This window comes from Oncorhynchus kisutch, linkage group LG9 (genome assembly GCF_002021735.2).
Source record: "Oncorhynchus kisutch isolate 150728-3 linkage group LG9, Okis_V2, whole genome shotgun sequence".
Classification (NCBI taxonomy): domain Eukaryota; kingdom Metazoa; phylum Chordata; class Actinopteri; order Salmoniformes; family Salmonidae; genus Oncorhynchus; species Oncorhynchus kisutch.
The window spans coordinates 36,306,370-36,329,829 of record NC_034182.2 but is presented as its reverse complement, the minus strand read 5'-3'; the positions used below and the strand labels follow the sequence as shown (position 1 = coordinate 36,329,829).

The 23,460-nt window shown below is 43.7% G+C and overlaps 1 protein-coding gene across 1 annotated transcript in view; it reads left to right on the top strand.

Annotated features, from left to right (window-relative positions):
* Positions 1 to 1,098: 1,098 nt before the first annotated feature.
* LOC109896475 (cGMP-specific 3',5'-cyclic phosphodiesterase-like) overlaps positions 1,099 to 23,460 on the top strand; it is a 147,711-nt gene continuing 125,349 nt past the window's right edge. The window contains exon 1 of the mRNA XM_031832550.1: positions 1,099 to 1,320. The gene's annotated coding sequence lies outside the window, so the exon portion shown is untranslated. The remainder of the gene's footprint in view (positions 1,321 to 23,460) is intronic.

The following is a 23,460-nucleotide window of genomic DNA, read 5'->3' as shown; positions in this document are numbered from 1 at the left end:
AAGAGAGGGAACCCCTTGTCTCTGGTGTCAGAGTGAGTGTTTGGTGGTCAGAAGAGAGGGAACACATTCCTCCACCATGGGGTGAGTACTGTGGCGATGACAGAGGGGATGCCATGTCGTCCCAGCTGTGATTTAGATACAGACCGCAACCACCATTTGTCTGTGAGAGAGTTTATCGTTGTTCCCATCGCTGTGGCTGGGAGTGTGTATGTGTGTGAGTGTGTGTGTGTGTGTGTGTGTGTGTGTCTACATGTGTGTGTGTGTCTACGTGTGTGTGTGTACGAATATGTGTGTGTATGTGTGTATGTGTGTGTGTGTGTGTGTGTGTGTGTGTGTGTGTGTGTGTGTGTGTGTGTGTGTGTGTGTGTGTGTGTGTGTGTGTGTGTGTGTGTGCGTATATGTGTGTATGTGTGTGTGTGTGTGTGTGTCTACGTGTGTGTGTGTGTACGTATATGTGTGTGTATGTGTGTATGTGTGTGTGTGTGTGTATATGTGTGTATGTGTGCGTATATGTGTGTATGTGTGTATGTGTATGTGTATGTGTGTGTGTGTGTGCGTATGTGTGTGTGTGTGTGTGTGTGTATGTGTGCGTGCGTTTATGCGTGGGTGTGTCATCTAGATGACATTACTTTAAGTGTGTGGCGTGGAATCCGATCTGGGACTATTATTGACTGTGCAGAATGGAACAATCTCCCAACGTAATTCTTTCTGGGTGAACCTTTTACACTGAAGAAAAACCAAGCAGACGAAAAAGTACTTAAGTGGTCCACTGTCTCAGAGCGGGTGGCTTTACCTCCCCATGGTTAACATCCACTCACAGCCCAAGACCTTTCAACATTCAGGCTTGTTTTTCCCCGAGTTGCCGCCAGACTATATTTATTGTCCTTTATTGAGAGTTAGCGATGGTGTTGGCGGGCATTGATGTAACCCTGCTGGATATGTCTAGTCTCTCTTCCCTCCCTCTTTGGCAGCTCTTAGCTCATTGGACCATTCGCAATAAGCGCGTGCCCGCTTTTACACATCGCCCGGTGCGCGCCCATGGTAACTAATGTAAATAAACACAGCAAAACTCGGCAGTGGCTCCCAGGAAAGGGGATTTCTGCGGAGTGAAGCCTGTCTGAGCTGGGGTCGTGGGAGTCTGTGTTGGACCCTGGGAGGGAGGTTCCTCAAAACAAAAGGAAAACATCTGTATTAAGTCAAAAGAGATAAACCCTGGTCAGCATCAGCTCTGATCTCTAACCTTTAAGAGTGGACTATCCTGATTGGCCCAAACCCTGTGAGGACGAGTCTGTATGGAGGAGGCTTGGAGCTTCCTTGCTGGTCAGTTTCCTTCTTAAACTCTGGAGACACCATATGTGTCCTCTCTCTCGCTCTCTCTCTTTCTGTCTGCCGACTGTCTCTTTTCTATTTCTCACTAATTTTATAAGAATAGACTATGGGGCTTCTCCCGCTGTTCCTAACTCACCACCGAGCTTCATCAGAGGACATCAACATTGGCCCTCTGCACATGTTGATACTAGGTCTGCCTGAGGCTGGACTCACGTTTTTCTCTTTATCGGCTGAGTATCCCTTCAGTCCTGGAGGCTTATCTGTGACGTCGGCAAGGCAAATATCAGAGGCTTCCATCACAGTAGAATACCTGATGCTGGGGACACTTTGTTGTTTGTTCTGACTATATACAGTATGGCCGCTACAACACTTTCTGGTCGGTTCTGGTCTTAGTCATTCTGCATTAAAACGGTTCTGGTCTGTTAGTCATTCTGCATTAAAACGGTTCTGGTCTGTTAGTCATTCTGCATTAAAACGGTTCTGGTCTGTTAGTCATTCTGCATTAAAATGGTTCTGGTCTGTTAGTCATTCTGCATTAAAACGGTTCTGGTCTGTTAGTCATTCTGCATTAAAACGGTTCTGGTCTGTTAGTCATTCTGCATTAAAACGGTTCTGGTCTGTTAGTCATTCTGCATTAAAACGGTTCTGGTCTGTTAGTCATTCTGCATTAAAATGGTTCTGGTCTGTTAGTCATTCTGCATTAAAACGGTTCTGGTCTGTTAGTCATTCTGCATTAAAACGGTTCTGGTCTGTTAGTCATTCTGCATTAAAACGGTTCTGGTCTGTTAGTCATTCTGCATTAAAACGGTTCTGGTCTGTTAGTCATTCTGCATTAAAACGGTTCTGGTCTGTTAGTCATTCTGCATTAAAACGGTTCTGGTCTGTTAGTCATTCTGCATTAAAATGGTTCTGGTCTGTTAGTCATTCTGCATTAAAACGGTTCTGGTCTGTTAGTCATTCTGCATTAAAACGGTTCTGGTCTGTTAGTCATTCTGCATTAAAACGGTTCTGGTCTGTTAGTCATTCTGCATTAAAACGGTTCTGGTCTGTTAGTCATTCTGCATTAAAATGGTTCTGGTCTGTTAGTCATTCTGCATTAAAACGGTTCTGGTCTGTTAGTCATTCTGCATTAAAACGGTTCTGGTCTGTTAGTCATTCTGCATTAAAACGGTTCTGGTCTGTTAGTCATTCTGCATTAAAACGGTTCTGGTCTGTTAGTCATTCTGCATTAAAACGGTTCTGGTCTGTTAGTCATTCTGCATTAAACGGTTCTGGTCTGTTAGTCATTCTGCATTAAAACGGTTATGGTCTGTTAGTCATTCTGCATTAAAACGGTTCTGGTCTGTTAGTCATTCTGCATTAAAACGGTTCTGGTCTGTTAGTCATTCTGCATTAAAACGGTTCTGGTCTGTTAGTCATTCTGCATTAAAACGGTTATGGTCTGTTAGTCATTCTGCATTAAACGGTTCTGGTCTGTTAGTCATTCTGCATTAAAACGGTTATGGTCTGTTAGTCATTCTGCATTAAAACGGTTCTGGTCTGTTAGTCATTCTGCATTAAAATGGCTCTGGTCTGTTAGTCATTCTGCATTAAAACCCAACAGTCTGTTTTTGTTATCTTTGTTCCTGAGGAATTCATTTTGATTTGTGGGTCCTTTGCTGGTTGTTTTAGTGCAGATGTCTGTGCGTATTTTGATTGGTGTGGAGAACTCTTTGATTGTATGAAAGGGCTGAGTGTGTTAATGACACACTGTGTTGATATAACAGCTGATGAATTCATGGGGTGTGTGTTTACTGGAGCAGTGTCTTAGCCAATGGGGTGCTTTTGACCAGAGGAATGCACAGGTCAGAGCAATGTGAAGAAGTTCAGGGCTGTGAGGGTTGGTGCAAAGCTCTGGTCCTCAAGTAAGGTCATTGGTTAATGTTGAGTGGTTCAGGTCAATTATTCAACCTTCTGCACTTGGTCAGATTGAGGAGATAATGGTCAACATTTAATGCAGAAAATAGAGTAACCTCAGAGTGCAGTCTGTCATGCACTCTGCCCTCTAGTGGTAACAAAACAGAATTTCCAGTTAATGGTGTATAGTATAATAACAAATGTAATTGTTCTAACAGTTAACCAGTGGTGTAAAGTACTTAAGTAAAATACTTTAAAGTACTTCAGTAATTTTGGGGGGTTTGTGTACTTTACTATTTATATTTTTGACAACTTTTACTTTTACTTCACTACATTCCAAAATAAAATAATGTACTTTTCACTCCATACATTTTCCCTGACAACCAAAAGTACTCATTACATTTTGAATGCTTAGCAAGACAGAAAAATGGTCCAATTGACGCACTTATCAAGAGAACATCCCTGGTCCTACTGTCTCTGATCTGGCGTACTCACTAAACACAAGTTCTTGGTTTGTAAATGATGTCCGGGTGTTGGAGTGTGCCCCTGTTTATCCGTATAAACAAACATGCATCATCTTGCCAACTGGGTTGCTTATTACAAGGAATTCAAAATGATTTATACTTTTACTTTTGATACTTAAGTATATTTAGCAACTACAATTGCTTTCGATAGTTAAGTATATTTATAAGTAAATACTTTTTGACTTTTAATCAAATATTTTATCTGGTGACTTTCACTTTCTATTAAGGTATCTTTACTTTTACTTAAGTATGACAGATGGGTACTTGTTTCACCACTGGAGTTAACCATTAGAATGTTGGTTCTAAACACTCATTATTCCGTCACCAAGGACAACACCGTTGATAGCTACTCTTCCCATTCCAAATATTCACTTCAGCTCGTTCAGTTCCTTTTCGCCCGCTAGCACCACTTGTCACGAACACAGGCCTGTTTCCAAGATGGCCACTGCTAGCTACAACTACATGTACAGCTCCAATCCACCTTTCACAGCCCTGATTAGATACACACATACCGCTGCCCTTTATAGAAGAGAATAGAGCTAAAGGGGTCTAACCATCTGATTAATGGCTGAGTCACAGGCTTCATTTGGGTTAGGCCTGCGAGCCACGCTGGGAAGTCATGACTTTATCATGGGAATATGTAAGCAACAGGCCATGTGCTTATCATCACAGGGGAAAGACACTCGTCCAGAGAGGAGGGGGATGAGGAGGGGGGATGAGGAAGAGGAGGAGGGGGATGAGGAGGGGGGGTGAGGAGGGGGGTGAGGAGGGGGGGATGAGGAGGGGGGGTGAGGAGGAGGGGGTGAGGAGGAGGAGGGGGATGAGGAGGAGGGGGTGAGGAGGGGGGTGAGGAGGGTGGGGGGGGTGAGGAGGGGGATGAGGAGGGGGATGAATAGGCAAAGTTAGAAGTTACATATCTGATCTACAGTATGTCCCTCAAGAGACAGTTTCATGTCTCACACACGCACACGCACGCACACGCACAGACACACACACACACACACCCTCTGGTAATGGATTGAGACCTCAGTGATGTGGTGGCAGACATTTTTGAGGTTTCATGAGTCACTTTTTCCCTCTGAAGTAGCAGTGCAGTGACAGAGCCAAGTTATATTGTCTCAGGAAGTAGCAGTGTTAGACAGAGCCAAGTTATATTGTCTCAGGAAGTAGCAGTGTTAGACAGAGCCAAGTTATAGTGTATCAGGAAGTAGCAGTGTTAGACAGAGCCAAGTTATATTGTCTCAGGAGGTATCAATGCAGTGACAGAGCCAAGTTATATTGTCTCAGGAGGTATCAGTGCAGTGACAGAGCCAAGTTATATTGTATCAGGAAGTAGCAGGGCAGTGACAGAGCCAAGTTATATTGTCTCAGGAAGTAGCAGGGCAGTGACAGAGCCAAGTTATATTGTCTCAGGCAGTAGCAGTGTTAGACAGAGTCAAGTTATAGTGTATCAGGAAGTCGCAGTGTTAGACAGAGCCAAGTTATATTGTATCAGGAAGTAGCAGGGCAGTGACAGAGCCAAGTTATATTGTATCAGGAAGTAGCAGTGCAGTGACAGAGCAAGTTATATTGTATCAGGAAGTAACAGTGCAGTGACAGAGCAAGTTATATTGTATCAGGAAGTAGCAGGGCAGTGACAGGGCAAGTTATATTGTATCAGGAATTAGCAGTGTTAGACAGAGCCAAGTTATATTGTATCAGGAAGTAGCAGTGTTAGACAGAGCCAAGTTATATTGTATCAGGAAGTACCAGTGCAGTGACAGAGCAAGTTATATTGTCTCATGAAGTAGCAGTGTTAGACAGAGCCAGGTTATATTGTATCAGGAAGTACCAGTGTTAGACAGAGCCAAGTTATATTGTATCAGGAAGTAGCAGTGTTAGACAGAGCCAAGTTATATTGTCTCAGGAGGTATCAGTGTTAGACAGAGCCAAGTTATATTGTATCAGGAAGTAGCAGTGTTAGACAGAGCCAAGTTATATTGTCTCAGGAGGTATCAGTGTTAGACAGAGCCAAGTTATATTGTATCAGGAAGTAGCAGTGTTAGACAGAGCCAAGTTATATTGTCTCAGGAGGTATCAGTGTTAGACAGAGCCAAGTTATATTGTATCAGGAAGTAGCAGTGTTAGACAGAGCCAAGTTATATTGTATCAGGAGGTAGCAGTGTTTGACAGAGCCAAGTTATATTGTATCAGGAAGTAGCAGTGTTAGACAGAGCCAAGTTATATTGTATCAGGAAGTAGCAGTGTTAGACAGAGCCAAGTTATATTGTAACAGGAGGTATCAGTGCAGTGACAGAGCCAGTTTCTATTCCCTCAGGGGGGCAGTGCGGTGACAGAGCCAGTTTCTATTCCCTCAGGGGGGGGCAGTGCGGTGACAGAGACAGTTTCTATTCCCTCAGGGGGGGGGCAGTGCGGTGACAGAGACAGTTTCTATTCCCTCAGGGGGGGGCAGTGCGGTGACAGAGACAGTTTCTATTCCCTCAGGGGGGGCAGTGCGGTGACAGAGCCAGTTTCTATCCCCTCAGGGGGGGGGGGGGGCAGTGCAGTGACAGAGCAAGTTATTCCAAGTGCTGTTTTCTCTCTAAAAATAACCTAGAAACAAGATGAGTCGTTATGACGGGGCCGAATAAGAGAAGAGGATGTAGTGAACAGATGTGGAAAATGCCATTCCTGCTTAGTTTAGGAGGTTGTATACCGTATCTACGGTAGGATTGAATGGGGCAAAACGTGGTAGAGTACTTCTTAGGTTGAAGCCCTGAAAAATATGACTCCAACCTTTCAGGTTATAAAAAACGACTTCCAATTTGACTCATGGGTAACAGGATCATGTGCTACTACAGTATAGCTTGAACAATTACACTGACCAGACCATGTAATGTATGGGGCCTAGTCTGAGCTATGATAGCATGACAGTGTCACTGACGCTTGCCTTGTTGGGCTAAAATTAAATCTAGGATGTGTTTCCGCTCGCGAGGTTGAGTGTCTCGCTTTCGCACGGCTCCGCGTTTATGCGGGGATTGAAATTGAATTCTCAGAGTGGGTGAGAGTAAACAAAAAGACTGTAGGAGGAAGATGTCATATTTGATACCTAAATATGGACATGATCTCCAGCACTGTCTCCTGAGTCACAGGCTTCATTTCATCTCCTGATCTGTACTGGGAAGATGGGTCATCTGTGTCTGGCTTTGGTTTACTAGAGGTCATGACCACTGACAGGGGAGGGGGTCAAATATGTTCAGGCCAATGACAGTTTCCTAAAGTGATATTCGATTTCAACCTCAATTGAAGCCAAGTAAAATATTACTCATGGAAACAGAGAGTTATTATTTGATTTAAACCTTAGAGGTCACATTTATATTGCTGCTAATAGCATATAGGTCACTGTATTTTCTTGACATTGAGTGGACAAATCCCTAAAGTCCCAAACAATGTTAACTAAACTATGTTTACATGCCTCTCTTTAGATCCAACCAAACATTTACCCTGGGTTCATTTACCCTGTGGCAACATCATTAATATCTATTAGAGGGGATTGAACCGAACCACTCAGAGGGATGCTTGTGCCCCTGATCTGTGGACAGGAGGACAGCTGTGGTGGCTTAGTCCTCTCTCTCTCTCTCTCTCTCTCTCTCTCTCTCTCTCTCTCTCTCTCTCTCTCTCTCTCTCTCTCTCTCATATACTGTATATATATATCTCGCCCCCCTGCAATTTCCCAATTTCCCCGTCTATACCCAGACAGACCTCCCTGGGCATCTGGCTACCAGTCTATACCCAGACAGACCTCCCTGGGCATCTGGCTACCAGTCTATACCCAGACAGACCTCCCTGGGCATCTGGCTACCAGTCTATACCCAGACAGACCTCCCTGGGCATATGGCTGCCAGTCTATTCCCAGACAGACCTCCCTGGGCATCTGGCTGCCAGTCTATACCCAGACAGACCTCCCTGGGCATCTGGCTGCCAGTCTATACCCAGACAGACCTCCCTGGGCATATGGCTGCCAGTCTATTCCCAGACAGACCTCCCTGGGCATATGGCTGCCAGTCTATACCCAGACAGACCTCCCTGGGCATATGGCTGCCAGTCTATACCCAGACAGACCTCCCTGGGGGCTGATGGATGCCCAGTACCTTGCTCATCTCGAACACCCAGCCTGACACCTAATGCCACACATCCATCAACCACCACTGCCAGCCCCCAGAGCACCAGAGCTCCTTTTGTTGGAACGAATGGAGGGGAGACATGAGGTGTGGAGGAATGAGGGTGCTGGGTGATTTACAGGAAGTTAAAGAGGTGCAGTTTACACACACAATAATTCTGCATTGTTTGATAGAATGAATGTACACCACTTGGTTAGAATATAAATATTATATATTTCTTTCTGTCATCAAATGTGGCTGTTTCTCTTGTTGTTGTGCATGAAACTCTCCCTAGTGACTCAGTAAAAACACACTGGCATTAGGTCACTGATTACTACTCGACTGCTCTGTCAAAGCTGCCTCATCAGAGCTACTGGCTTTACCAACTGAAGTTCAGAACCACCTGCAAGGAGTTATCAGGCTATCAGTCTGTTTCAACACTCATTACCAGATAACAGTGCAGTCTGGCAGCACCTTGGTAGAGGGGACTGGAGGATTGGAACATGCACTGGATTATTATAACTACAACCATACCAGTCAAAAGTTTGGACACACCTACTCATTCAAGAGCTTCTCTTTATTTTTATTTATTTATACTTTGAAGAATAATAGTGAAGAAGTCAAAACTACGAAATAACACATATGGAATCATGTAGTAACCAAAAATGTGTGAAAAAAAATAAAATATATTTTATATTTGAGATTCTTCAAAGAAGCCACCCATTGCCTCGATGACAGCTTTGCACACTCTTGGCATTCTCTCAACCAGCTTCACCTGGAATGCATTTCCAACAGTCTTGGAAGAGTTCCCACATTCTGAGCACTTCTCGGCTGCTTTTCTCGGCTGCTTTTCCTTCAGGTCGTTCCTTCAGGTCGTCACCTGGAATACATTTCAATTATCAGGTGTGCCTTGTTAAAAGTTAATTTGTGAAATTTCTTTCCTTCTTAATTCGTTTGAGCCAATCAGTTGAGTTGTGACAAGGTAGGAGTGGTATACAGAAGATAGCCCTATTTGGTAAAAGACCAAGTCCATATTATGGCAAGAACAGCTCAAATAAGCAAAGAGAAATGACATCATTCATTTAAGACATGAAGGTCAGTCAATCAGGAACATTTCTAGAACTTTGAAAGTTTCTTCAAGTGCAGTCACAAAAACCATCAAGAGCTATGATGAAACTAGCTCTCACGAGGACCGCCACAGGAAAGGAAGACCCAGAGTTACCTCTGCTGCAGAGGATAAGTTCAATAGAGTTAACTGCACCTCAGATTGCAGCCAAAATAAATGCTTCACAGAGTTCAAGTAACAGACACATCTCAACATCAACTGTTCAGAGGACACTGCATGAATCAGGCCTTCATGGTCAAATTGCTGCAAAGAAACCACTACTAAAGGACACCAATAAGAAGAAGAGACTTGCTTGGGCCAAGAAACATGAGCAATGGACATTAGACTGGTGGAAATGTGTACTTTGGTCTGATGAGTCCAAATTTGAGATTTTTTGCTCCAACCGCAGTGTCTTTGTGAGACACAGAGTAGGTGAACGAATGATATCTGCATGTGTGGTTCCCACCGTGAAGCATGGAGGAGGAGGTGTGATGGTGTGGAGGTGCTTTGCTGGTGACACTGTCAGTGATTTATTTAGAATTCAAGGCACACTTAACCAGCATGGCTACCACAGCATTCTGCAACTATTTGCCATCCCATCTATATGTCTAATGACATAGTTTGTTTAATCTGGAGTCTGTTTCTTCCGACTGGCAGTCTGTAGAGTAACTATTCTCCTCTCAAAAGTAAGTTGAGACTCCAACTGAGTTCCTATTTTGTATGTTTTTTATGACGCGCTGGCCTACTTAGGGTAGCCCATCCCTGGACTAGAGAGTAACTTTCACCCTAGTGTAGGACCTCGCATGTTAAGGACAAGGTAGACCAGGATGAACATCGGCCGTGTGCTGTAGATCACCTGCAGAGTGTCGATGAAAGACGGCGATCGATTTAACATGTATAATTGTTGGGAAGTTTACAGAAAACAACGGCTGATGTTCTGTGGTTAGAGGCGATAGGATGGCCACCCACTGAGTTGGCTAAAGCAGACGTTCATGTTGGTCTGTCTTTTCCTTTAACATCCTTTAAGAAGGCTCATGGCCATACCGTAGTAGGTCTAGTCTTCCCAGTGTTCATAGGGTCTTTCCTATAAACTCATCATCCCTGTAGGTTTCCCCCTGAAGGTCTGGAATTACTTGCAGATATACCCGTCGTTCTCCGTCTGCGGCACGGTGCCTTTATGGCTGTGTTTAGACAGGAAGCCCAATTCTGATTTTTTTTTTCTATCACAAATTGTTCTTTTGACCAATCAGATCAGTTCTGAAAAAGATCTGTGTGAAAAGATCCGATGTGATTGGTCAAAAGACCAATAACTGGAAGAAAAAAAATCGGGATTGGACTGCCTGTCTAGACGCACCCTGTGAGAAATAGACAACGATGACAAATGAATCATCAAGTTGCTGATACGCTTCGAAGAGGCTCTTTCTGAACCAGCAATGAGACAGGAAAGACTCCCCAAACCCACACCTCTCCCCCCGTTGCCTAGCAACTATTGATCCTCCCAAAATTTCTAATCCAGATTCTGGGGCCTGGAAAATTTTATAAGGAGCCTCGGCTTTACGACATATGGATAATTAAAAGACAATTTATGGTCTAATGTATTTTCACTTTTTTTCACATCTTAGATTCTGAAACGGACAATATCAATGGAAACAATTTTCAAGATAAATGAGAGATGTAAGGAATATTTCATTTGAATTTCGGATATACAGTAAGCTTCCCTTAAAGATAGAGCACTGTTTTGTAAACATGTGATATAAATATTTGCAGTACCTACCCACTGGGCATAGATGTCATTTCAACGTCTAGTTTAGATTTACATTTGGCTGAGTTGTCAACTAACTTTAATTCAACTTGAAATCAACAGAAAATGTCACCATGTCATTAGATTTAGGTTCAAAGTCGGGTGAAATAATACGAAATGCCCTTACTTTGATGAGTTAATGTCTTCGCATGGATTTTTTTGAGTTGAAATGACGTGGAAACTACGTTGATTCAACTAGTTTTAACCCAGTGGGTATAGTATTTTATGGCCTATTATGAATGGAGTTATTTAATTTGTATTTTTTGTAATTTGACCTCCTGTAAATTACGACGTTGTCCAATCTCTGCAACCGTATGCCCTCTCAATCCCACCCATGGCTGTGCGCCTGCCCAGTCATGTGAAATCCATAGATTGGGGTCTAACAAATTTATTTCAATGTACTGATTTCCTTATATTAACTGTAACTCTGTTAAATTGTTGAAAATGTTGCATGTTGCGTTTATATTTTTGTTCAGTATATAAATTATGTCTATAAGCAATGACACCATCCCTCACTCTGTGTGTGTACCATGGGACTTTGGTGTACAATCATTTCCCCAGGTTTGCAAACACCTTTCAAGATGGGGATGCGCATGGGACATAATCTTTGCACACACAGCACCATGACATGGATGGTATACACAGAACTGATTTAAAAGAGAGTGAGACCTGGGTTGTATTCATTAGTGCACACTGTCACAAAATGTTTCGAAAGCTTTTCTAATTGGGCAAGTTCAGATAGTCCCTCCTTGTTTCAATCCGCTTTCTTCTGTTTGATGCCAAATGAACACAACCCAGCTTCTCTGAATGCTAACTCATTGTTTATTAACACAACAACAACATGTGACTGGAACAAAGCCTTGAGATAAATATACCTCTGAGAGATCAGGAAAGGATTATGCCTAATGAACCTGTTGATCTAGCCTTGGGTAAATCTCAAATGACACCCCTTTCCGTACAATATAGTGCACTACTTTTGTCCTGAGCCTCATAGAAAGACAAACGGTACGGCTCTATTACGTTAGCCCAAAGAGCTGTTTGTCTTTGTTTAGTGTGTGACTGGCCAAAAGTAGTGCACTATAAAAGGAATAGGGTATGATCTGAGGCTGGATTGATTTGCAGATAAGAGAATCTGGGTGTAAGGTAACTACCATTTGTCTCAACGAAGTCTGTGGAAGGAGGCTGGATTGATTTGCAGATAAGAGAATCTGGGTGTAAGGTAACTACCATATAGTCTCAACGAAGTCTGTGGACAGAGGCTGGATTGATTTGCAGATAAGAGAATCTGGGTGTAGGGTAACTACCATATAGTCTCAACGAAGTCTGTGGAAGGAGGCTGGATTGATTTGCAGATAAGAGAATCTGGGTGTAAGGTAACTACCATATAGTCTTAACGAAGTCTGTGGACAGAGGTTGCCTTTCTGGTGAGCAATGCACTGTCGTAATCTATAGTAATGGCTCCTCTTTCACCCCAGCTGCCTAACCCTGATTCAGATGACCATCCTACCCATGCTAGATTACGTAGACGTAATATATCGATCGGCAGGTAAGGGTGCTCTCGAGCAGCTAGATGTTCTTTGCCACTCGGCCATCAGATTTGCCACCAATGCGTCCCTTATTGGACACATCACTGCACTCTATACTCCTCTGTAAACTGGTCATCTCTGTATACCCACTGCAAGACCCTCTGGTTGATGCTGATTTATAAAACCCTCTTAGGCCTCACAATATCCCTATCTGAGATATTTACTGCAGCCCTCATCCTCCACATACGACACCCGTTCTGCCAGTCACATTCTGATAAAGGGCCCCAAAGCACACACATACCTGGGTCGCTCCTCTTTTCAGTTCGCTGCAACTAGCGACTGGAACGAGCTGCAACAAACACTCAAACTGGATGGTTTTATCTCAATCTCTTCATTCAAAGACTCAATCATGGACACTCTTATTCACAGTTGTGGCTGCTTTGCGTGATGTATTGTTGTCTCTACCTTCTTGCCCTTTGTTCTGTTGTCTGGGCCCAATAATGTTTGTGCCATATTTTGTGCTACTACCATGTTGTGCTACTGCCATGTTGTGTTGTTGCCATGTTGTGTTGCTACCATGTTGTTGCCATGTTGTGCTGCTACCATGTTGTGCTACTGCCATGTTGTGTTGCTACCATGTTGTTGCCATGTTGTGTTGCTACCATGTTGTGCTACTGCCATGTTGTGTTGCTGCCATGTTGTTGTCATGTAGTGTTGCTACCATGCTGTGTTGTCATGTGTTGCTGCCATGCTGTGTTGTCATGTGTTGCTGCCATGCTATGTTATTGTCTTAGGTCTCTCTACATGTAGTGCTGTGGTGTCTCTCTACATGTAGTGCTGTGGTGTCTCTCTACATGTAGTGTTGTGGTGTCTCTCTACATGTAGTGTTGTGGTGTCTCTCTACATGTAGTGTTGTGGTGTCTCTCTACATGTAGTGTTGTGGTGTCTCTCTACATGTAGTGTTGTGGTGTCTCTCTACATGTAGTGTTGTGGTGTCTCTCTACATGTAGTGTTGTGGTGTCTCTCTGCATGTAGTGTTGTGGTGTCTCTCTACATGTAGTGTTGTGGTGTCTCTCTACATGTAGTGTTGTGGTTTCTCTCTACATGTAGTGTTGTGGTGTCTCTCTACATGTAGTGCTGTGGTGTCTCTCTACATGTAGTGCTGTGGTGTCTCTCTACATGTAGTGCTGTGGTGTCTCTCTTGTCGTGATGTGTGTCATGCACGTACAAGGGCCCGCACTCACATGCACGTACAAGGGCACGCACTCACATGCACGTACAAGGGCCCGCACTCACATGCACGTACAAGGGCCCGCACTCACATGCACGTACAAGGGCCCGCACTCACATGCACGTACAAGGGCCCGCACTCACATGCACGTACAAGGGCCCGCACTCACATGCACGTACTAGGGCCCGCACTCACATGCACGTACAAGGGCACGCACTCACATGCACGTACAAGGGCCCGCACTCACATGCACGTACAAGGGCCCGCACTCACATGCACGTACAAGGGCACGCACTCACATGCACGTACAAGGGCCCGCACTCACATGCACGTACAAGGGCACGCACTCACATGCACGTACAAGGGCACTCACTCACATGCACGTACAAGGGCACTCACTCACATGCACGTACAAGGGCACTCACTTACATGCACGTACAAGGGCACTCACATGCACGTACAAGGGCACGCACTCACATGCACGTACAAGGGCACGCACTCACATGCACATACAAGGGCACTCACTCACATGCACGTACAAGGGCACTCACTCACATGCACGTACAAGGGCACTCACTTACATGCACGTACAAGGGCACTCACATGCACGTACAAGGGCACTCACTCACATGCACGTACAAGGGCACTCACATGCACGTACAAGGGCACGCACTCACACACTCAATAAATAGAGAGATGTAGAACAACGCATCCTCTCATTTTGAGGTCAGTTCAGTCTTTGGAGGATAAGCGAAGCATAATCAGGACCATAACAGTCTTTATGCCTGAAAAGGGAGTTTGAAAACATTTGTGTGTGTGTGTGTGTGTGTGTGTGTATCAGTGGAGGCTGCTGAGGGGAGAACGGCTCATAATAATGTCTGGAACGGGGCGAATGGAATGACATCAAACACATTGAAACCATTGAAACCATGTGTTTAATGTAATTGATACCATTCCACCTATTCTGCTCCCGCCATTACCACGAGCCCGTCCTCCCAAATTAAGGTGCCATCAACCTCCTGTGGTATGTGTGTGTGTGTGTGTGTGTGTGTGTGTGTGTGTATGTGTGTGTGTGTGTCTAATGAGTAGCTCTTGTGGAGCTGATTAACTGTGTGTGAGTGATTATGAGATGATGTATTCAATCAACCAACACATTCACTAATCAAGAACAGAGATGACTTTCCATGACTTTCACACTAAGACCAAAATCAAATCAAATCTAACTTTATTAGTCACATGCGCCGAATACAACAGGTGGAGATCTTACCGTGAAATGCTTACTTACAACCAGCAATGCAGTTCAATAAAGAGTTAAGAAAATATATATATATTTTTTTTCATATTTAACCAGGCAAGTCAGTTAAGAACAAATGATTATTTAGAATGATGGCCTAGGAACAGTGGGTTAACTGCCTTGTTCATGTGCAGAACGACAGATTTTTACCTTGCCAGCTCGGGGATTCGATATAGCAACCTTTCGGTTACTGGCCCAACGCTCTAACCACTAGGCTACCTGCTGCCCCAAATGAAATTTAAAATATTATACAAAGTAACACAATAAAATACCAATAACCAGGCTATCTACAGGGAGTACCGGTACTGAGTCAATGTGCAGGTGTACAGGTTAGTCAAGGTCATTTGTTCATGTAGGTAGGGGTAAAGTGACTATGTATAGATAATAAACTGACAGTAGCAGCAGTGTACAAACAAATGGGGGGGCGGGTGTCAATGTAAATAGTCCAGGTGGCCATTTGATTAATCATTCATCAGTCTATTGCCCCCAAGAGCCATAGGTACAGCCTAACACTCAGGAAACTATCCTCCATTTCGGCATTCACTCCATGACAATGACATTCTAATTTGCAGTCTGTCTTGGAACATGATGGAGCCAAGATGGCGCCGGTTAAAATGTTAAAGCTCAAACAGGATTTGCCTGGCTTGTACGTCTATGGCTGTCTGTGAACTCCAACAGCCCATCCCTACTCAACAGAACCAAGGCCACACAGACAACTAATGGGACTCTAGGGTTCACTTCTTTTTCACAATTCACACAAATCCATTCATTATGTTGACAGATGTCACCATAAACAACTTTAGATTGTATTAACTAGGGAACATTCCTATCAAGGCAAGAGAAGGGAAAACGTGATTTATTCTCATGGGGATTGTCTAACAAAATGCATATTTCAGACTGAGGTAAATGATAATACATTACAGTATGATAGAGTATATGATGCAGTATTACAGTATGGTGCAGTACATGATGCAGTATTACAGTATGATGCAGCATATGATACAGTATTACAGTATGATGCAGTATTACAGTATGATAGAGTATATGATATAGTATTACAGTATGATACAGTACATGATGCAGTATTACAGTATGATGCAGTATTACAGTATGATAGAGTATATGATACAGTATTACAGTATGATGCAGCATATGATGCAGTATTACAGTATGATACAGTATATTATACAGTATTACAGTATAATGCAGTACATGATGCAACATATGATGCAGTATTACAGTAGGATGCAGTATAACAGTATGATAGAGTATATGATGCAGTATTACAGTATGGTGCAGTACATGATGCATTATTACAGTATGTGATGCAGTATTACAGTATGATGCAGTATTACAGTATGATGCAGTATTTGATGTCACATTACAATATGATGCAGTATATCATTCAGTTTTACAGTATGATGCATTATTACAGTATGATGCAGTATATGATGCAGTGTTACAATATGATGCAGTATGTGATTCAGTATTACAGTATGATGCAGAATATGTTGCAGTATTACAGTATGATGCAGTATATAATGCAGTATTACAGTATGATGCAGAATATGTTGCAGTATTACAGTATGATGCAGTATATAATGCAGTATTACAGTATGATGCAGTATATAATGCAGTATTACAGTATGATATAGTATATTATGCAGTATTACAGTATGATGCAGTATTACAGTATGATATAGTATATAATGCAGTATTACAGTATGATGCAGTATATAATGCAGTATTACAGTATGATATAGTATATTATGCAGTATTACAGTATGATGCAGTATTACAGTGTGATATAGTATATTATGCAGTATTACAGTATGATGCAGTATATGATGCAGTGTTACAATATGATGCAGTATGTGATTCAGTATTACAGTATGATGCAGAATATGTTGCAGTATTACAGTATGATGCAGTATATAATGCAGTATTACAGTATGATAGATTATATTATGCAGTATTACAGTATGATGCAGAATATGAGGCAGTGTTACAGTGTTACGGTTTTCTAGGTGTGAAGGAGAGTCAGACCAAAATGCGGCGTGTAGATTGCGATCCATGTTTATTACACTGAAGCAACACGAATCTGAATACAAACACTACAAAAACAATAAACGTAACGAAAACCGGAACAGCCTAATACTGGTGCAAACAACTACACGACAGACATAAGGACAATAAGGACAATCACCCACGAAATACTCAAAGAATATGGCTGCCTAAATATGGTTCCCAATCAGAGACAACGATAACCACCTGACTCTGATTGAGAACCGTCTCAGGCAGCCATAGACTATGCTAGACACCCCACAAAACCCCAAGACAAAAACGCACCACAATAACTCATGTCACACCCTGGCCTGACCAAATAAATGAAGACAAACATAATATACTTCGACCAGGGCGTGACAGACAGTATGATGCCTGATTACAGTATAATCCTGTAGATATGTGGAATTATTACCATACTAACAGACGCAGATCATTTCCAGATGTGTAAGTCCATCATGAGTTCAGGTCTATCTTTATTTAGTTATAATGAAGGAAACTGTCATAAATCAGCATTGGAATTGGAATGTCTGACAAGCATCTTTAATTTTGAAACGAATGCATAGTCTATTTCAAAGCCAAATTCCTCTGGGATACAGATAATAGGGAAAAGGCCATTGTTAGAGCACATACTGTATTTTGGGTGGAAGGGAATGCATAGAAAGACACATCATTTATGTAGAAATACACATGTGATGTAATGAAAATAGAATGTGCTGTACAGGCATAATAGAATTCCCTGAGGCAAGGCCGTCACAATCGTAACATGCACATCGTTGCCATGTTCTCAAGATATTGTCACGTTGTATATTGAAAGGTGACGAGCGCAGGAATACGTAACAGAGGGTTTTATTTACTCCAGCCAATCAAAAGAGCGAGGTGTAAACCTCTAAATAATACACGGAACGAGACCCGTAAAGAAAGTGCACAATGGGCTGAGCGTCGTCCAGGTTACGGAGGGTTTGGCCGGTTGGGATATCCTTGTCTCATCGCGCACCAGCGACTCCTGTGGCGGGCCGGGCGCAGTGCACGCTAACCAGGGTTGCCAGGTGCACGGTGTTTCCTCCGACACATTGGTGGTCTGGCTTCCGGGTTGGATGGTGCTGTGTTAAGAAGCAGTGCTGCTTGGTTGGGTTGTGTATCGGAGGACGCATGACTTTCAACCTTCGTCTCTCCCGAGCCCGTACGGGAGTTGTAGCGATGAGACAAGATAGTAGCTACTAAACAATTGGATACCATGAAATTGGGGAGAAAAAGGGTTAAAATAAAAAATACAATAAAACTAATAATTTTAAAAAGTGCACAATAACATGTAGCATGGAAGCCGATACAACAGAACAGGTGCTCACAAGACCAATGGACATGGTAACAACAACCTACAAGGACAATGAGGAACAGAGGGCACATATATAACATACTAATCAGGGGGAATGGGAACCAGGTGGGCACATATATAACATACTAATCAGGGGGAATGGGAACCAGGTGGGCACATATATAACATACTAATCAGGGGGAATGGGAACCAGGTGGGCACATATATAACATACTAATCAGGGGGAATGGGAACCAGGTGGGCACATATATAACATACTAATCAGGGGGAATGGGAACCAGGTGTGCATGAGACAAGACAGTCCGGGGTTGGTGGTAATGAATCCAGTTCCGTGACACATAGAAGACCAGTCACTAAAATATTTTCACTGAAGAGTAACATGATATCCTTTCAACCTGATATAATTAAATAGGTTTTTTAAACCCCATATTTGTAGCCACACTAAAAACGTTTCTCATTAGGGGTATGCAAGGTAACATCAATTCTGTTTGGTCTGGATTCTTTTTTTAAATCACTTTTCCACTTTTTTAATCTGGGAACAGGGAACATTGGCAATATACTGCTATTCAATACCTAGGTGTCAGATCGTGATCTTGTTCCCATTTTTTTTCCAAGTTAAATTTTCAGTTTCTTGTTGGAAAAGTCTTTCCAGTGGGCACAGACGTCAATTCAATGTTTATTCCACATCGGTTCAACGTCATTTCATTGAAACGACGTGGAGACAACTTTTATTCAACCAGTGTGTGTCTAGTGGGTTGATGATGCTGTAGATTGCGCTTATAATGAGGATGATGCTCATCTTTATAGCAGTAAGTGAATTCCCCCAGCAATGATTTCACTTTAGTAATGTATTCCGTTTCTCCCGTACGCATGAGTCATTCTGAAGCGCCGTGACACACTGCAATGGGAGAAGAATTACATGTTACTACAGCTGAAGGTGTAGGGCTACTGACAAATCCGGAACACTACACAGAGCTATTCAGCTTGGAACCTGCATATTCTGCAAAATGCTCATCATTAAGCTAAGAGGTGTGTGTGTGTGTGTATGTGTGTGTGTGTGTGTGTGTGTGTGTGTGTGTGTGTGCGTGTGTGTGTGTGAGACACTGAAAGGCCATGCAAATGTATTCAAATTATTCTTGCAGAGTGGCTCCCACTTATAATTTATCCTCTAAGGAGGTGTTGCAGCATTTACAAAATCAGTCAAGAAAAACTTGTTTTTTTCCCTGGTCTGTTTTCCTAAGCAGGACACACACAGGCACACACACACACTTGCATGCACTCACAACCACCCACCCACTCAGCCACCCACACGTAAACACACACATACATACACATGCACGCAGGGAAGCAGGTAGACACTCTTCAAATAGGTCAGAAGATAGTTAGAATGGCCGTGCAATAACTCTTACTCATGTTCCAAAACCTTTGGAAAAAATAGGGTAAACTTCTCTCGCACCTTAATGTCATGGCTCAGAAGGAGAGAAAAAGACTGAGGCGAACCATGATTGATATTGCTCTGCAAATGGAAATGTGCTCTTTCAGAGTGAGTGTGCTTCCAGCGGCTCAGGAAATTACTTTTTGTTGTTGTTGTTTGGAACTACTTAGTGACCCCCCCCCCCCCAGTCTTCCACTGTAAAAACACAGTTCCATGGAACACAGGACAGTTTTACAACAGCGGGTACCGGGTTCTGGAAGAACATTGAAACAGACCAGGCCCCTCGGCTGCTTCACACAGACAGAGGCAGTAGGTCAGTTTTGTTCTGTTAGACAAAGCCTTCCCCTTGGACTGCAAACCTATTTTTTTCTCTTCCAATTTCATTTACTCCCAGTGACCATGTGCTGACGTTCTACAGAGATGGTTCTGTGTTTTGTCAAATATTGAGAGGCAGCATAGACTAGCCATTACATCCCAGACCCCTTCTAAATAAAGGTTAAGTCAAATAAAATAACTACTTTGCCTGTCTGCACATAAACTGACCTGCATGGACAGAGGTACTCTAATCTAAGCAGGTCCGGTATTTCTAAGGAGATATTGGGGGGGGGGGGGGGTAAGACACAGAGAGAGATACAGGGATGGAGAGACAGACGGAGAGGAGTGTGGGGGGTAAGACACAGAGAGAGATACAGGGATGGAGAGACAGACGGAGAGGGGTGGGGGGGTAAGACACAGAGAGAGATACAGGGATGGAGAGACAGACGGAGAGGAGTGTGGGGGGTAAGACACAGAGAGAGATACAGGGATGGAGAGACAGACGGAGAGGGGTGGGGGGGTAAGACACAGAGAGAGATACAGGGATGGAGAGACAGACACAGAGTGGTGGGGGGGGTAAGACACAGAGAGAGATACAGAGATGGAGAGACAGACGAAGAGTGGTGGGGGGGGTAAGACACAGAGAGAGATACAGGGAAGGAGAGACAGACGGAGAGGGGTGGGGGGGTAAGACACAGAGAGAGATACAGGGATGGAGAGACAGACGGAGAGTGGTGGGGGGGGTAAAGACACAGAGAGAGATACAGGGATGGAGAGACAGACGGAGAGGGGTGGGGGGGTAAAGACACAGAGAGAGATACAGGGATGGAGAGACAGACGAAGAGTGGTGTGGGGGGGTAAAGACACAGAGAGAGATACAGGGAAGGAGAGACAGACGGAGAGTGGTGGGGGGGGTAAAGACACAGAGAGAGATACAGGGATGGAGAGATAGACGGAGAGGGGTGGGGGGGGTAAGACATAGAGAGAGATACAGGGATGGAGAGACAGTCGAAGAGTGGTGGGGGGGTAAGACACAGAGAGAGATACAGGGATGGAGAGACAGACGGAGAGTGGTGGTGGGGGGGGGGGGGGTAAGACACAGAGAGAGATACAGGGATGGAGAGACAGACGGAGAGGGGTGGGGGGGTAAGACACAGAGAGAGATACAGCCAGAAAATCATCACTTGTCCACCAATGAATGGAGAGAGAAATGGAGAGAGAAATGGAGAGCGAGAAAGATATGTGTGTTATGAGATAAAGCCCCTTCCCTCCAGAGACTCTGAACACTGTCTAGAGAAACAGAGCAGCTCACTGTCTGGAGAAACAGAGCAGCTCACTGTCTAGAGAAACAGAGCAGCTCACTGTCTAGAGAAACAGAGCAGCTCACTGTCTAGAGAAACAGAGCAGCTCACTGTCTGGAGAAACAGAGCAGCTCACTGTCTGGAGGAACAGAGCAGCTCACTGTCTGGAGAAACAGAGCAGCTCACTGTCTAGAGAAACAGAGCAGCTCACTGTCTGGAGGAACAGAGCAGCTCACTGTCTAGAGAAACAGAGCAGCTCACTGGAGGAACAGAGCAGCTCACTGTCTGGAGAAACAGAGCAGGCCACTGTCTGGAGGAACAGAGCAGCTCACTGTCTAGAGAAACAGAGCAGCTCACTGTCTGGAGGAACAGAGCAGCTCACTGTCTGGAGAAACAGAGCAGCTCACTGTCTGGAGAAACAGAGCAGCTCACTGTCTAGAGAAACAGAGCAGCTCACTGTCTGGAGGAACAGAGCAGCTCACTGTCTGGAGGAACAGAGCAGCTCACTGTCTAGAGAAACAGAGCAGCTCACTGTCTGGAGAAACAGAGCAGCTCACTGTCTAGAGAAACAGAGCAGCTCACTGGAGGAACAGAGCAGCTCACTGTCTGGAGAAACAGAGCAGCTCACTGTCTAGAGAAACAGAGCAGCTCACTGTCTAGAGAAACAGAGCAGCTCACTGTCTGGAGACACAGAGCAGCTCACTGTCTAGAGAAACAGAGCAGCTCACTGTCTGGAGACACAGAGCAGCTCACAGTTCTCACATTATTCATCACGTGTAAGTAATGCATGTCAGAGGGGTAGACCTGGTATGTACCTAGCTAAAAACCCAACAACTCGAACCTAGGCCACCAGCACCAATGACGAACGCCATAAACACTGTCCCAATAAGGGATTTCTCTAGGGCATTGCTTATCGGGCCAGTATAGTTAGGCCCTGTCCCGGATAAACTATTAACCCTCCTCCCTAGGCATTCGTGTAGATCTGAGATAGCTGGATAGGCGTAAGCAATAAGGTGAATGCACTTTGAAGTAAATCTCAGCTCTGTTAAAGGTACACTCAAGAAAAACTTTTACTGATTATAGTGATTCAGGAGTGTCATTAAAACAGGTTAATATGCCAATTAATATTCAGAGAACGTGGCAAGCATGTTCTGTGTATGACTGATGTGACGTTGATGGAATGTTCTGTGTATGACTGATGTGACGTTGATGGAATGTTCTGTGTATGACTGATGTGACGTTGATGGAATGTTCTGTGTATGACTGATGTGACGTTGATGGAATGTTCTGTGTATGACTGATGTGACGTTGATGGAATGTTCTGTGTATGACTGATGTGACGTTGATGGAATGTTCTGTGTATGACTGATGTGACGTTGATGGAATGTTCCGTGTATGACTGATGTGACGTTGATGGAATGTTCCGTGTATGACTGATGTGACGTTGATGGAATGTTCTGTGTATGACTGATGTGACGTTGATGGAATGTTCTGTGTATGACTGATGTGACGTTGATGGAATGTTCTGTGTATGACTGATGTGACGTTGATGGAATGTTCTGTGTATGACTGATGTGACGTTGATGGAATGTTCTGTATATGACTGATGTGACGTTGATGGAATGTTCTGTGTATGACTGATGTGACGTTGATGGAATGTTCTGTGTATGACTGATGTGACGTTGATGGAATGTTCTGTGTATGACTGATGTGACGTTGATGGAATGTTCTGTGTATGACTGATGTGACGTTGATGGAATGTTCTGTGTATGACTGATGTGACGTTGATGGAATGTTCCGTGTATGACTGATGTGCCGTTGATGGAATGTTCTGTGTATGACTGATGTGACGTTGATGGAATGTTCTGTGTATGACTGATGTGACGTTGATGGAATGTTCTGTGTATGACTGATGTGACGTTGATGGAATGTTCTGTGTATGACTGATGTGACGTTGATGGAATGTTCTGTGTATGACTGATGTGACGTTGATGGAATGTTCTGTGTATGACTGATGTGACGTTGATGGAATGTTCCGTGTATGACTGATGTGCCGTTGATGGAATGTTCTGTGTATGACTGATGTGCCGTTGATGGAATGTTCTGTGTATGACTGATGTGACGTTGATGGAATGTTCTGTGTATGACTGATGTGACGTTGATG